Raw genomic sequence first — 16,025 nt, 5'->3', positions numbered from 1 at the left:
CTCGCCACCCCACCCCCCGGGCAATTGTTCCCTTGAGCCCCTATTAATGCGGGACATATGTTATCCACAGGCAGTAGGCAGCGGGAAGACTTCGCCATCTAACTTGTTGCTCAACTTACGAGGCGGTTCTCATCTTCTCATCAAAAGCCGCCGGTCTTTCTTCAGCCGTATGGACAAAAATGTGAACAACAATGCCCGCCTCCCTTCACTTCAAAAGCTGCCAGCGCAGAGGCTACCCAGAGAATTTTCTCTCTGCCTTTCATTCCCGGTTTGAAAAAAGGCACTACAGGGCCAAGGCGCTCCTAATACTCTTTGATGGGGATTGAATTCATTATCTCCAATAACACAATTGTGCTTGGCCAACGAAAAGAGCAAAGTAATACTCATCTAGAATTAGAGAGCAGGGCTCAGAAGAAAGGGAGCGGGAGGGTGGTGAGGGGGTGCATTTCAAAGGAAAGGGGTGGGGGGGAGTGTAATGAGAAAACACCTATATCACAAATCGGCTTGAAAGGAGGGGGTCCCCAGAAGTTTAAATTGCAGAAGTGTATTAAGTGTCGGATTTTACGGCTCCAGGCATGTTGGTGGTCTGACTGTGCATTCCCCCTCCGCCGAGCGAGCCGACAGCAGTGGGCTTGGAGGTTCTTGACATTTCCCTCCAGGGATGCCCCCGGGCCCGGAGGGTTCCGCCGCTCCTCTCCGTGCCGCCCGTGTCAGATGGGCAGCGGGAGGGGGGGCGCCGGCTCGGACTTTGCCCGGGTGCAGCGCTGTGCCAGCCGCCCCTCGCTGCCCGAGCTGACTTGTGCCGCCAGGCAGGTTCAGTCCTCTCCTCCGGCGTCCCCCGCTTCCTCCAGGGGCCGCAGGGATACCCAGGAGCCTGTCCTAGGGGTCGGGTGTCTCAGCGCCATCTCACCCCGACACCCTCCAGAGCTACGGGAATGCAGCAAACCGAGGGCCACTTCTTGCGGGGGCGGCGGGCGCAGCCCTGGCCCAGCGGAGGAGGGAAAGTGATGGAGGAATGAATGAATGACGGAGCGGATGAATGAATGAATGAACGAACGAATGGAGCGAATGAATGAATAACGCATACACAAATAAATAAATAATAGAGCACAAAAATCAACCGATTGGAAAACCGCTGTGTTAATATGAGAGATTAAAATATTTGCCTGTTTGGCTTCCAGCGTAAATGTTTTCTATCGGGTGTTATCCAAACAGGCTAATTTTCGAAGCCAAGCAAAATACAGCAGTGAGAGGCTAAAGTCAGTGCGCGTACGACGGGCGGCGATGGGGCCCCGGGCGGGTGCATTACACGCGTGTCAGCGGGCACGAGGAGCGGCGCCGAGATGGGCTGGAGATGCCACCCCCCGTGTGTGACGCGTTTCTGCCTAGCGGCAAACACGCGTCCATCCCACCACCGAACCCGCTTGTGTTTCCTAACTTCCCAGCGCCAGCTGCAGGAGCCCCGTAAGAGTTTATGCAAGGGCAGAAGTGGGAGCCGCCGGAGCCCCCAGAGACGCTTTTCCGAGGCAATGCCCTCTAGGCGCTGGCAGTCACCCCGAAGGGGCCCAGCAAATCGCATCGGTCGCCCAGGAACTTCCTCAGAGGCTCAGAGGGACACCACGCTTCCCAACAGCCAAACTGAGCTCTGGGGAACAGGAGTTCTTCCACCCCACCCTAAGTGGGGAGCCTGGAACCTTAAGCTGGCCAGCCGAGTGTTTCTCTGGCAACAAGAAACCTCATCACCTTCGTCAGCAGGTTTGTCCCCAGAAGGGACACACTGGCCGGACGAGGAGACAGCAGGAGAGAGATGACCTCTTCCAGCCCCCGTGGGGGTTTCATCATGTGCAATAATGCTGACCCTGTCACCTTTCCTCTTACAAGACAAAGCTGACCTTCACAGGACTGGTTTCAGTGGATCCACACTCATCCTTTTAAACACTCCCCGGGCAGGGGGTAGATTTTTTCTTTTTTCTTTTCCTAATGAGTGTGACCGAGATTACATGGACCTCAGCAGAGTCCGAGGTTCAAGGATTTAGAATATTTCCCACTTTGTATCGTGTCATAGAGGTGTTGTGGGGGATTTTTGCATGTTTGTTGGGTTTTATTTATTTATTTATTTATTTATTTATTTATTTTTAATTTGAGGGGAAGGGGCTCCTTATTTGTTTAAGAAATTTAGAATAAGGTGTTCATTCCCAGGAAAAACAGTATTAAAAATACTTGTGCTTTCTGCAAAAGTAGGAGCAGACCTCACATTGTTTCTGCTAGAGTCTGTTTAGACCAAGCATACACATTAACTGGCTAACTAAGCATTTTACAGTTTGCAATTAATTTACCTCCCCACGCATAATGACTTCTCTGAAGTGTACATTAAATGACCGTATAGTTCATGTCCAAGAATTACTCTTTGCAAGTCTGCTTACCTTAACGATCAATGTGCCATTTATACTTTTACACAATAGACTTTAATTGTTACAAGGCTGTCCTTTGGTCTATGTGAAATAATTTGTTTTGTGCCATAGCACAAACAGCGGATTAGGAGTTCAGGTAAGGAATAAGCAGCAGCAACAACTTAATTCCTAGGCAACAAAGATCCTGCTTTCACGCCAGATTTCTTTCTAGTAAAAAGCAGGACACAGCACCATCTCCAGCTCCCAGGACCACTCAGACATTAGTTAGCTTGCATTTCTTTCTGGTTTAAATCTCTCCAGGGTTTCATGCCCTTCAGCCCTTCCAGAGCAAAAAGTTGCATGTAATGCTATGCAGTGCTAAGTAAAAATAAACACAAGAGATTTGCCAAATTAAACAGAATTCAATTTTTTAAAAAAATCATGATTTAACAGGCAGAGGTCAAAAGCAGCTCTGTAGATCTAATTTTTAGTATTCTGTTTTTCCACTGAGATTGGTACAAAGGTTATAGCATTTTAAACTATCACTTTCATTTGGAATGACAGCTGATTTCTCTCTCCCCCCACTCCCTTGCAATTACCAGCATATCCCAAATTCAAGTAGAAATTGTAAAAAACCAGACAGATTTATTGTATTTTCCAGTGGCTGGGCTCTGGCAGAGCATTGTAGTGGCCCCTCACCTCTGCCAAGCAGTGGGTGGCTGTGGGACACAGACACCTGAGTTTCCTTGGGTGTTCCAGCAGAATGAACAACCTGTGTACACATGGCAGGCAAAGCCACTTAGAACATTTCCATCTTTGAAAATGAACCCAACAACAAATGGATCCTGACCTTCAACACTCCAGCTTTAGCCTGTCACAAAGCTAGCCCAGGCATTATCAGTGATAGATGAAATGGGGTTGGGGGTCCTGGGGTGGGTGTGTGTGTTGTGTGGGCTCCCACCACCCCCTTGGGTGTGGGGCACCATGGGGAAAGACATGGGCAATCTTAGCCTGGCTCCTCCATCCCCAGATGTCCCTGCTCATCCCCTCACCTTTCCAGGCTGCTGGTGCCCTTTGACAAAAGTGAAGGTGGGAATGACTGGCTCAGACCATGATCTCCTCAAAAATTAAACAAATACAAATGAGGGACATACAAGCTGATGTAGTAAACATCTTTTGCATGCCCATATGAGTGCAAACCACTAGGTCAAACCCACTCGAGATCCAGGATGATTGAGACAACCAAGAGGTACATAGCAATGCTCTGCTGAATGAATGTTATCTCCACACGTTTCTTTTTTCCCCAACACAGTCCTTAGAACAAAGCCGTCTGAGATCACCCTCTTAATACCAATAACTAAGGGAAGGAGGTGTTTAAGGTTGCTCAAGGATGGCTGGGAGGACTCTGGGATGCAAATAGCTTCTTCTCTTCCATTACCAGCAGCATAGATGAGTGGTCCTCCTTCTGTTGCTCTTAGGAGTCAGGGGGAGACCAACCTACTGATGAGTTTCTTGCGCACTGGGACAGTCTCACACACAAACAAATGCACACAAACAAGCACAAACATACACAACTGGGCTCAAAGCTTCCCCAGGGGAGGGCTGCACTGAGAGGTCACCTGCTTAATGCAGGCTCCTGAGGAGACAACTGTGTGGGCCTCTGCCATGCTCAGGGAGGCTAGAAACACCTTAGTGCCAGAAGCAAGAGGTCTCCAGAGGTACTTCCAACATTTCGCCACCAGCTCTGTAACAGGGACTGTTGTTTTGCTCTGTTACAGAGAAGGTTACAGCCTATGGCTTACTGCAATGTAATAAGTATATAAGACCTAATTAAATAATAGGTGTTCAAGTGCTTCTAAGAGATACACAGCACTTTACAGGATGGAACTGAAAGAGATTTCAATATTTTTAAGCAGTAGTACAGATTTTTAAAGATTGGAAAAATGTATAAGTTTCCAGACTCACACTGACCCTATGAAAATATGTTTCTTTCACTAAAAATAAAGAAAGGATACAGTGTTTTTTACATATTGTCTTATAATAGGGTTATCTGCAGAGCAGTTCTTAAATTTTTGGCAGATATGTATTCATCTGAGAAACATTTCAGTCTACTGTGCTGGCTTAAAGGTTTGCTAACTCCTTTAAGTTTCTGGTAACATGCAAGATTTTAATATATATTAGTATGTTTTCTAAGTCATAAATATGTTCTCATTGTACATATTGTACATCATACTAGAAATGCTGGAATAGAATAAAAGCTATGGTATATATTAATCAGATAAGAAATGCATGAAAAGGAGTAACGCCTTTTAAAATTTGTAATTCCAGAAGCAGGAAGGTCACTGTACTTAGCCAGGTGAATCGTTTGTGTCTGGGAAATCTAAGAACAAATAATCCAAATATATGTATTTTAGGTTGACTAATTCTTAGCGGTCAGCTCCTCCAGACTGCAACAAATACACAGCACACGTTGATGAGGTGGAGTACGACAGTGCTGTTCCCATGCCAGTAACCTTAGTAAGAAAAAAATAAAGGAGAGGGAAAACCACTGAAAAAATATTTTAAAGAAAGGAAAAAAAAATATTTTTCTCATTTTTTCCCTCGAAGTATATCAATAACGCCTTTCAATATTGAGCTGCAAACCACAGCTAAACCGCTATGAAAATAGTCAATACACAGACACATGAGGACACAGAGCTCTTTAATTTCCTGAAGACACCGACTGGAGCTCTCCTCAGCTGCAAGGACCTGCGCTCTATAGGCTTTGCGGTTTGGCACAGGTTCAGCCTGAGCCAGAATGAGGGAGCGGGACACTTAGAAAATTAAAGATCTATGTAGGGAAAAAAAAAAAAAGAATAACTATTTCCAATATAACACCGCTTTAATTACAAATTTATTGCTCGGCTTACAAAACACAGGGGCTCCTCGAAATGCTCCGAGGAGGAATGTAAGCCGGGGCGGAGCGGCCGCTTGCCATCGGGGCGGGTCCCGGGCTGCGCTGCCCCCTCCGCCCCTCGGTGTCCCCGCGGCCTCAGCGCCGGCCGGGGGACCCCGAGGTGGGATTCCCCGAGCGGGATTTCCCCCTCCCCGCCCCGCGGAGAGGCCCCGACGACGGCGGGGGATTATCGGCCCCGGGACGGGGCGGCTGAGCCCGAGGAGCGCTCCCCGGCACGCCTCCCGCTGCGGAGCGCTGGGGCCGGCACAGGTGTCAGCCCGGGGCTGCGCTGGAAGCCACACGCACACAGCTGCACAGGGCTCGGCCCGAGTGCCCCCGGCTGCCGAGCCAGCTCCGGCCCAGAGCTGCAGGCAGCGCCCGGGCAGGGAATCCCCGCACGGCGGGCGGCGGCTGGAGCGCGTCCGCCCTCCGGGGGATTTACTCTTCCTCTTCCTCCTCCTCCCGTTCCCGCTGGCAGCCGAAGCCCGGAGCGAGCGGGAGGCTCCCGGCGGCGGCCCCGGGGCGCGGAGCCGCCTCCCCCGCGCTCCCCCCGCCGGCTGCAGCAGCCCTCAGTCCCCCGTGGGGCCGCTTGCGCTCCCAGCCTCCGCTCAGGCGCCGGGGATGCGGCTCCCCGGAGGGTGGGTGTCCGATACAACTGCCTACCTGTCTGGGAGGTTATGTATCTAGTTTTTAACTGTTCTTCCGGTCGGTGGTTTTCTTAAAATAAATGGAAGATCGCCCCCTCCCCCAATCCCCCTTATCTAAGTAGGGTTTAACTACATGCCAGTGGTCCCCGTAATAATCATGAAATCAAGCCACCTCCATGCCAACGGGTTTGTCGTGTGTGTGAAAATGCCAGCCCCGTCGAGGGTGGATGTGAAATCTGATCTTGCTTCAGTCTCAACCGAAAGAAATGATTCATGCTTGACCGTGTCTCCTTGATATTTCTTATTTCGATTTTTCCTGCTTCCTCTGTCCTGTCTCCTGCTTGACACTCTTTCCAAGGGGTCCTTCAAACACTCGAGGGTTACAATAACAGGGCTATTCGAAGTATTTCCTTGGAGGGTTTTCTAGGTTACCTAGAACAAAAAAAAACCAACCCTGAACCCCAAACAAAACAAAACAAAAACCCACAAACAAACAAACAAGGCATTTTTCAAAACACCTCTTTAAAAAAAAAGCAGACAGCAGTTGTTAAAATAAGGGAGGTTACATGGCAAGCCACTGGTGCATTTAACAGTGTCCTCTCTTTCCTTCTGAGCTGCACAGTATTTGGTTTTTATTTCAGGAAGCCATTGTGAATGACTGATTCCTGCCTTCAGTTTTAAGGAGTTTGCTCCCTAGATGATGGATACTATTTTGCTAGCAGGGGTGGCACCGCAGGTTGTCCTCTGCCAGATGTCTGCCACATCTGCAGGCAGGTGAAGGGGGGCAGCAGTTAGAGCAGAGGGCTGTGAGTGTAGGGGATTCAGGGCTGTGAGTGTGGGGGATTCAGGGCTGTGAGTGTGGGGGATTCAGGGCTGTGAGTGTGGGGGATTCAGGGCTGTGAGTGTGGGGGATTCAGGGCTGTGAGTGTGGGGGATTCAGGGCTGTGAGTGTGGGGGATTCAGGGCTGTGAGGGTGGGGGATTCACACAAGAACCTGGAGAACCAGGGAGGTGGCCTGTGACTGCAGAGAATGACAGAAGCGGGGATGAGAATAATGAGCAATGAGGGCTTGGAAGAAAGACAGAGGATATGGAAGGAAAGGATATAAAGCAGACAGCAGGCAGGGAGAAGTGGACCATGTGGTCACAAGTCAGGAGGGATGCCAGGAAAGGGAGTGATGACTGCAGGGAGCAGATGGCTGATGGGGGTTAGGGGACAACATGAAGGTGGACCACACCTGGAGCAGCTGTCTGCCTTTTCTAGGAAGTAAAAAGTAACAGGAAAGCAATCTACTGGCTGTTGCCCCCAGTGCAGACAACAGGAGACATACAGTGGAAGTCCGCCTCTGAACAGCAAACAAGGAAGCTTGCTTTTTTATGTGTGTGTTTAAGGCTGAATTTGACCTTGAGCTGATGTCATGCAAATCAAGGGCTGTCTGCTTCCCTCTAAAAGGCAAAAAAAGTCTAAGGTATCAGCTTGAAATGAAGAGCTATTTATGTTTAAACATCTCCTGGTTTGGGGAGTACAGAGAGGCTGACTCAGGGGCTTCAGAAGCTGCTGTCACCTTTGCCAGGGGTCAGAAATAGCCACTGCTGTTTATTTGTAATACACACTAGGCCCTTTATAAACCTGTGGAAGGACAGTCCCAGATGCTGCACTGTGCAGTCTAAGGATTTGCAAAATGGGATCACCAGTGTTTCTTGGTATTATAATGTCACAGTGTCTCCAGGTTGGTTTCAAAGCATGTAAGAGCATGTGGAGAGCACTACTGCAAAAGTTACAAAGCTATAGGCAATAGAGACTCAGGTTAGATAAGGGGCTGGCTGGGTGGAGCTGGTGAACAATGCACGAAAGTGCTTTTCTTTCACTGATCTTGGTTCAAATTAAGGTTAAATTCCAAGGGGAGTGTATTTTTTTTTCCTTCTCCCTCTCTCAACCTCTCTCTCTCTCTCTCTCTCTCCAGGAAGAGGTTTTAAAGGCCATCATTTTCAGTTAAAAAAAAAAAAAAATCACAAAGAAAGATACATGTTAATACAAATGTAGCATTCCACAGAGGGGAGCCAAGAGCTGCGGGTGTCGCACCCACAGCTTTTATTCAGCCAAAGCGAGTTCAGCAGTTTCAGCACCTGGCAGGAGCAGGATTGATCCTGCTGTCAAGAAATGGCTATAGCAAAAGCAAGACCGCTTACATGCCACAGAGTCTATAGAGAAAAAATGCTGATATACAGGAGTGGGAAAAGGGATTATGGAAATAATACACAGAATTCAAGTAATTTTTACTAAAACGACACCCTTCTTAATTTGTGTGGCTCAGAAATCATTACCTTCACCCTTGTAAAAAAGGTATATTAACATCTAATCTATGCAAGCATGTGACAGAAGGAACTAGAATATGAATTTTTCTATTGGTGCTGTAACTAAAGGAAAGTGCAACAAGGCTTCCAGGTAGCTACTCTTAGACCTACTTTTGTTGGAGTGGGGGGAGAAAAATAAAAAGGAAAAAAAATGTTGAATCAACTTCTTCACAAAGCAAACTTCATAAAATTGATTTTGCAATCTGTCCATCCTTACTTTTCTGCTTTAGAGCCGGTGTTTTAGGGCACTGTAAGAAAGTGCAACAGATTCTGCGTCCTCCCAGAATTTGAAAGCAGAAATGTGGTCTCTCCTGTGGTAAGAGCTCCCCACAGTGCAGGGGCAAAGGTGGCACACATTTAATGCTGGCTTTTCTTTGGTATGACAAGAGCTCTTGAAAGTCAGTGGGGAAATCTGTGGTCTTGATCCTGTGAGATAGGACAAATTTGCTATGGAAGAGTTCCTGGCTCTCAAAGGAGTACACAGAACCTTCTCCCACAGCCTGCTCTCTGTCTAGAGAGAAGCAATCAATTCTGCCATGCTCAGGGGCATTTGTCACCCTCGTGGCTGCTTTTGTCTTTAAAGGTATGTGAGACATCAGAATATGTTATATGCCAGCACAAACTAACTTTTCCTCCTCAGTAGTAAGACCTATGTGACCCATACACAGTACACAACACAAATCACAAAAGACAGTCTTTTTTTAATGAACTTTGTCTCTTTTCCCCCACCAAAATAAAATATTTTGGCCTACTAGTACAGTGAGTGCTCAATATTGACCCTCAGTAGCTCCACATTACCATTAGAAAGCTGCAGCATGGACATAAGAATGATTGCTTCACATCTAATGGCTGTGCAGTCCAAGGTAGCTGTGCTAGGTGTATTTTAAGCAGTGTGTTAACATTCTTAGGAATACTTTGGTCAAAAACCAATGCTACTCCATGTCAGTACACCTAAACAACAGTTAAGTGTTGCAGAGCACAAAACATTGCTTAATTGAACGGTAGTAGCTTAGAGTCCATCAGTGCCACAGCTGATGATCAAATTATTGCTAAGTTACCAGCTGGATACTTCTCTAGCCATGAAGGCAGAGACTGCTGTCAGGTAGAGTTCAGGTGAATTGAAGAGTCAAGTGAATTCAGGGTTCAGCCTCACAGATGGGAAGTGCCTGCTAGGGAAGGCAGATGTTCAGTGCTGGTATTCAGATCTGCAGTTTTCTTCCTGTGATATCCTTCCTTACATCTTTGAGTCCTGTTTTTGACCTCCTACTTCTTAGCCAGCATCAGTGCAGTGTTTCTCACCCCCTTTTCATGAACAGTGCAGCATAACTTTTTCTACTCAGCAACTGTCATCCCTTGCTGCCAGCCCTAACTGCCTCTTGGCATTGCTCCCTCCCTGTCATGCTCATGCCAAGAACAGCCTCACCCCCACTCTGGGAGCACAGCAATATTCCAGCCCATCAGATCTGCCCCCCAAATCACTTATTTCCATTGACATTCCACTAACCTCTACCCAGCCACTATTCTTACCATCCTTTGACTTAGCTCAAATTACAGTATAATTAAAATCACCATGGAACACAACTAAACCAACAAGATTAACTACACAATCACTTTGGGTTTGGGGTTTTTTTTTGTTGTTTTTTTTTTTTTTCAGCAGCCTTACAAGACATCTACCTGGCTTCAGCAATTCTGATGGTTGTGACAGGGATATATTTCTTCCTGTATTGGGCAAGATTCATGGTCTAGGAACAAAAATCCAGGATGTAGGCATCAGTATTAGTGAAGCAGAGTTCACTGAAATGAGCTTCCTAAAATCTATTTTCCCTTTTGTTTTTTTTTTCATGTTACTCTTTTTTTTACAGTTTTCTGCCAGATAGTTTTCCAACTAGTCTCTTCCATATCCAGAAATTCTTAGAGAGGAATGGAAATACACATACTCTGAAGGGCTGTCTAGGGCTGACATTGAGCTCTAGGTCCTGGGGTGATGCTGTGCTTTAGAGAATGCTCCTTGAAATCAGGAACGTGCACAAAACCAGCAGGGAGACATCAGCTCTATACAGACCATATCTGAGTGCAGGAAAAGGGTGTTGTCTGCAAGTCAAGCATCTGCATGCCCAAAAATTAGAAATGCCTTACTGTCTGAGCAACACCTGATAAGTGATAACAGAAACTCATCCTGTTCAGTTTATCCAGAAGAAGTTAATGGTAACCTGTTCACGGTCCCCAGATGCCAAAATGAAGAAGGATTTGGGGCAGTAAATTGCTCTTTGAGTTCTCAGGAAAAGGAAGCATATTGAGACCTATCAGTCTGAAGCTGAAAGAGGACAAAGACAAACTAGAAAACAAGTTCAACCTGTGGAGTCCTTCATCACAGAGCTGTAATTCCCCTCACATTTGCAGCTCACCTGAAGTCCTGGGAACTTTAGGTGTAACAAATCAAAGAGTGCTGGAATTGATGTAGTTATGGCTGATACCCAGCTTTCCTAGGGCAAATGCACCAGGAAAGCAAAAGTAAGTCAAGAATGAGGAGCCTGCTATCTGCTTTTTTTGTATGGTGATTCTATAGGGTTTCTCATATTTATGATGTGTAACAATCTTTCAAGCTTTCTAAAGCTTTTTCTTTGGGTTGAAATACGCTACATGCACATATTACAGTCACCATAAATTGACATGGCAGCTAGCTAGATACCTGTGCTATATATCAATCATTTAGGTAAAAGAGTAACTGAATAGGAACTAAAGACATAACTTAGAGGCTTTGCAAGCAGGGGGTGGGGCAGAAGGAGGGAACAGGACATGCCTGTGACAGGTGGTGGTATATCTCCTACACATCCTGGGTCAAGAGGGTAATATGTGGTTCAGCCTGCCAGACCTCAGCTTGCTTTACTACTAGTGGAAAGCAACAGTCATAGCACCTAGTAGTTAGACACCTGCAGCAGGTGGTTTTGGAAGAGCTCTGAGAGGATAAAATGTCAATAGCACTGAAAAAAAAAAGATTTTTAATGAGATAGTAGGTGGCAGGTCACTCAATAGCAATAGTTGGCTCTACAGGAAATGAGGCTGTGTGAGGGTAAAGTTCTGGAGAAAACACCTCGTAACATGCAAAGCTGGTCATCTGCAGACCAGATTTCAATGAATGGAAAATTACAAGGATAATGCCATTACTGGAAAACAGGGTGGATCGCTACAGCAGGCAGTTGTGGACTTGCTATATAGGACTATTGATAAAAGACTTGTAAGATTTCAAAAAAAACACCTCTTGATGAAAGCGTGTTTTCTTTAGGCCCAAGTAGTTTAAATTTATGAGTCTTACTCTAGTGGGTATTAGAGCTTTGGGGAAATAAAGTTATCCTGAGCAGACAGGTAAAACATGGAGCAAGCCTGGCATTTAACTGCTTGAAAAGCAATTGAGCTGAGTTTCTCCATTATGTGATTGAAGAAGAGCAAAACTGCAAACCTTCCTGACCTTCATCCCAGTAAGTGCTATGGAGGTTTATGTATTCAAATGTTTGGTGCTGTAGCTGTGCAGATATGAGCAGTCCCTCTCACTGTCCATGGATATCCCTGCACAGCACAGCCCTCAGTCAAGCCTTTGCTTTGCACTATTGCATTGTGAGCTTGTGCATCTTTGTCCTTGCTGCTCCTGCACTTCAGCCTCTCAGGAGGGCAGTAAAATGCAGTCCCAAAATACATAAATGGATGCAGTTAGTCCCATATGCGATGCCTTTGGGGTAGAATGCAGGAGTGAGCCCTGTTCTGTGCAAACGGCCAGGCAGACAGGTGTCCTGGAAGAGCAAATATCTGAGGCAAATTTCACTCAGGATGCATCTATAGTTGTGTTTTCTTTATGTTGAGGGTGTATTTTAAAAGCCACTCTTCCATCTGGCTTCACTTTCTGTGCTTTGGTTCATGTCCCAGAGCAGTCTCAATGCACTCAGGATCCCACAGAAATGACAAAAACCGGAGACATGTGGTTCTACTGCCCGGCACCAGGCAGCCCAGCCCAGGGATTTCTGTGGAGCCAGTTCCAAAGGTACAGTAGTTGGCTGTGCAGGCTACGTGCCAGCTTTTCACTCTAGGGGTCTGCTTCTCCTGCACTGCCTGACCTGGTGATCCAGGCTTAGTCTCAGCTCTTCCAGCAGAGGTGCAGCTACCAGCTGAGCACAGCCCTGGTTCATGTGTCTGTGATAGGTTCCTCACTCTAGCAAGGATGCATAGAAACACTGAAAGGAGTCCAACAAGCAGATTCTGTGAATGACTGAGGCTGAGATTTGATTGCCTGTGTGAATCAAAGATGACAGTGAGCACAGTCAGGTGTTAGTTGTTGGCAAGCCTGGGTATGCTAATAGACTGGCTTCCAGTTCTCTGTGGAAATGCAGGCCAGTGGTTGGTTCCCTGTCTGTTGGGACCACACAGCCAGACAGAATCTCAAGATCCTACAAGGATTTACAAAGCATGGTCACCTCTACCTCTCCTCCCTCCCTTTCTGTCCTGACCTCTCTTTCCCTTTGCCCACTTGACCGGCACATACAGCACCACCCCTCCTGGCCACAGCTGGTCTGATCAATATTTATCTGGCTGCCTTTCATGGGGACCTGTTGAATTATGGCAAATCATCAGTAGGGGAGATTTCTGGCCCCAAGCAGCCAGACGGTCTGAAGGCCCAAGTGAGGATCTCTATCTTTGCAGTGTGTGTATGTGCACCAGGCAAGGAATCCTGCACCTTGAGGGAAGGGGGGATGTGGGTGCTGTAGTCAGCAGAAGGCAGGACCTCCTTCATCGTGCTGCTGCTGCAACTCAGTTACTGCACACAACACAACTGTCCCCATGGGATAATATCCCTGTCCCTAAGACCACGCTAATTGTTCTGAGCTCCATTCCCTATGACAGATCCCCTAGAAATCTGTTCATTTTCACGTGTATCTTCAGATACCCTGAAACTCCACAGGTTCCTCTTTGTCTCCAAGGGAGCCACTCTCCCTCCTGCACAGCTGAACATTGCTGCAATTCACAAGAGCAAAACCCTAAAGTAAATTAGGATGGTACAATGCAGTTTTGTTGAGTCTCCAGTATAGTCCACAGAAACTGTACACAGTTCTAGAGATTTTTCCAGATTTTTGGCCCAAGAGCCAAGTGTTAGTCTCCAAAGCAGTCCAACAGGGATACTATTTTTGTTAAGGACTACAAAAATCCTCTTGTATATATAAAATTTGTTGCTGATATGACTTTATAGTTTGTCCTAAAGCAACTACTGAGCAAATAAATGACACCAAATGACAACTTTGCTATAGACAGGGCCCTTACTTTCACTCACACAGTGGCAACTGATTATCTTGGCTAGCTGAGAATGAATCCCCAAGAGCTGTAAATTAGCAAGGACTAGGTCTTCCAGACACTCCTCGTGGTCATCAATCTGATGAAAAGTCCACTGAAAAGGCTGCAGCCCCTCAAGCTGTTTGCCACTGCCTTCCTACACAGAGCTGCCCTACATCTGGCCATAATAGTCAAATGCTCATTTAGGCACTTGTTCTGCCAACTTAGGGACAAAACACTATTAAATTTCTGTTAAATGTGTTCTGAGATCTATTGATAAAAGTTGTAGAAGGGTGTAGATCCTATTAAATATAAATTAATATTTAGTATTTTATTACAACTCTTTTGTCTCCTGTCTATATCATGAAAACCTTAGCAATAGGACAAAAGAAGTAGAGGGGACACTGCCAATTTTCATAGTGATTATCTACTGACCAAAACAGCTAAGTGTCAATAAGAAATATTTTATTTGAAATTTAGAACCAAGGTAGCTTGTTCTATCAAACACAAATTTAGTGAAAAAAATGAACACAACCAAATTTCAAATAATTTCCTAGCCTTATGCTGACATACCAACTTTAACCTTACTGAGACATTCTACTTTCATATATTACAACAGCTGTGTCTTGCTTTGACTTCTGTGAAGTTTTAAAACTTCTGTATGAAAGCAAAGCAAAGTATTCCTGTCACTCATTTTAACAACTTTTTCTCCTTTTCCATGTCCTAAGAACATAGGAACAGCTTCCACACATGCGTATTTGGATTTCACCCAATTGTTCTTGGTGTTCTGCTCAAAATTTAATTACTATCTTGAACTCCACACACTGGTAGGCATTGTTAGGGGTGAGAGAAAATTTTCCTTGTCTAAAGTGGAAGAAACAAAGCTGTTAATTTTATATACCCTATGAAAGCACCAGATGGGATGATTTTAGTGCTATGAGCATTTATTGATGGAGATCATACCGCTTGTTATTTTATTTCTAGTGAAGAAATTAATTAACTTTTTGATTTTGCATAGAAATATGTGAAATCTTGCTTCTAAAGAGTACAACATTTAAATTGATAGCTACATCCCCTTAGACTTACATCGATTCCAGTAGCCTTATTTCTCATAGACTGGTTTTTGAGATGTTTATCTCCTTGATCATAAAACCTGTGAAACAGGAGCGCCACATCAGTGAGTCAAATAATCATGAACAAAGTTCTGTGGCTTCAGACAATAAATTAGAGTAGTCCCAATGTAGCTTTTCATTTCTGCATCTTAATGTTTTGATTTTTCTTATAAGTTTGTTTCTGTAATTAGTTCTGTTAATACTTATTTAATGAACAAATAAAACAGGCTCCATCCTTTGAATTCTTTGGGAAACCACTATATTTTTCAACAGTGTGTGAAATGTAGCTTGCATATTCATATGAGAGTATCAACCATCACCAATGTACATCATGTGTTCTGCAAGGGCGACCCGAACCCTCCCTTTCCATGGCCAGTGGGAAGCAATTGTGACCAATTCAATTGATTATATTGCTGTTTTACCACGTGCAAATGGATCTGCATCTATCATGTTCAGAAGCTGTTCAAACCACGGCAAACTTCTGTGAAAGGGGCACTGCGTGGACCTTTGGCCCTGGGTCACCAGGAGGGAACATGCCCTACTCCTGCTGATGACAGCTTCTCAGAAAGGAGTGTGACCCTCTGCAGCTGGCAGCGGCCTGGGCAACGCGCCAGAGCGCCAACACAATTGTAACGGTGTGCTCAGGACTCATCCACAGGGGACTGCCAGGTTTGAAACAAAATGCAGCCATTTCAGTTCATAAGTTCTCAACTTTTCACGTTTCAGTACAAGTTTCAGGTTAAAACTTGAAAGAAAATAAAAGTGGTGGTGTTTTTTTGGTGCTGTGGGGAGGGGTTTGTTGTTGTTTGGCTTGTTGTTTGTTTTGTTTTGATTTTTTTTTTTAAATTTAGACTAAACATTGCCCTTGCTCCTCCTTTCTGCCAAAGGAAGGAAAAGAAAACCAATTCCAGGTCAAGGACTGCTTTTCCTTTTCCCCAAGCTGTTCTGTTTCATCAGTTCAGTACAGCTTTTCAGTCTATTTTCTCTCTTGCTTGGCTTTGCACTCACCAGCAAAGTTAGTACTTACTCATCACAGTACATAATAGGACTAAGAGTAAAGCACTGCAGGATTTGGTCCCACTTCTACTGTGTTCCATTAATTTTACAATCAAGTCTTGGCTACCAACATAAAATCCTAAATTCTGAAAGCACTGCTGGCTTTGTATTTCTGACATTTAGTTGAATAGAGTCACCAGGTACATGTTACCTTAAAATTTATTTTTAATGACAATATTTTACAATTAACAATAAAAAAACCACACTCCAAACCCAAC

The sequence above is a fragment of the Cyanistes caeruleus genome, chromosome 6 (assembly GCF_971803275.1).
Source record: "Cyanistes caeruleus chromosome 6, bCyaCae1.hap1.1, whole genome shotgun sequence".
NCBI lineage: Eukaryota > Metazoa > Chordata > Aves > Passeriformes > Paridae > Cyanistes > Cyanistes caeruleus.
The sequence above is the reverse complement of the archived record's forward strand: the minus strand, read 5'-3'. Positions refer to the sequence as shown.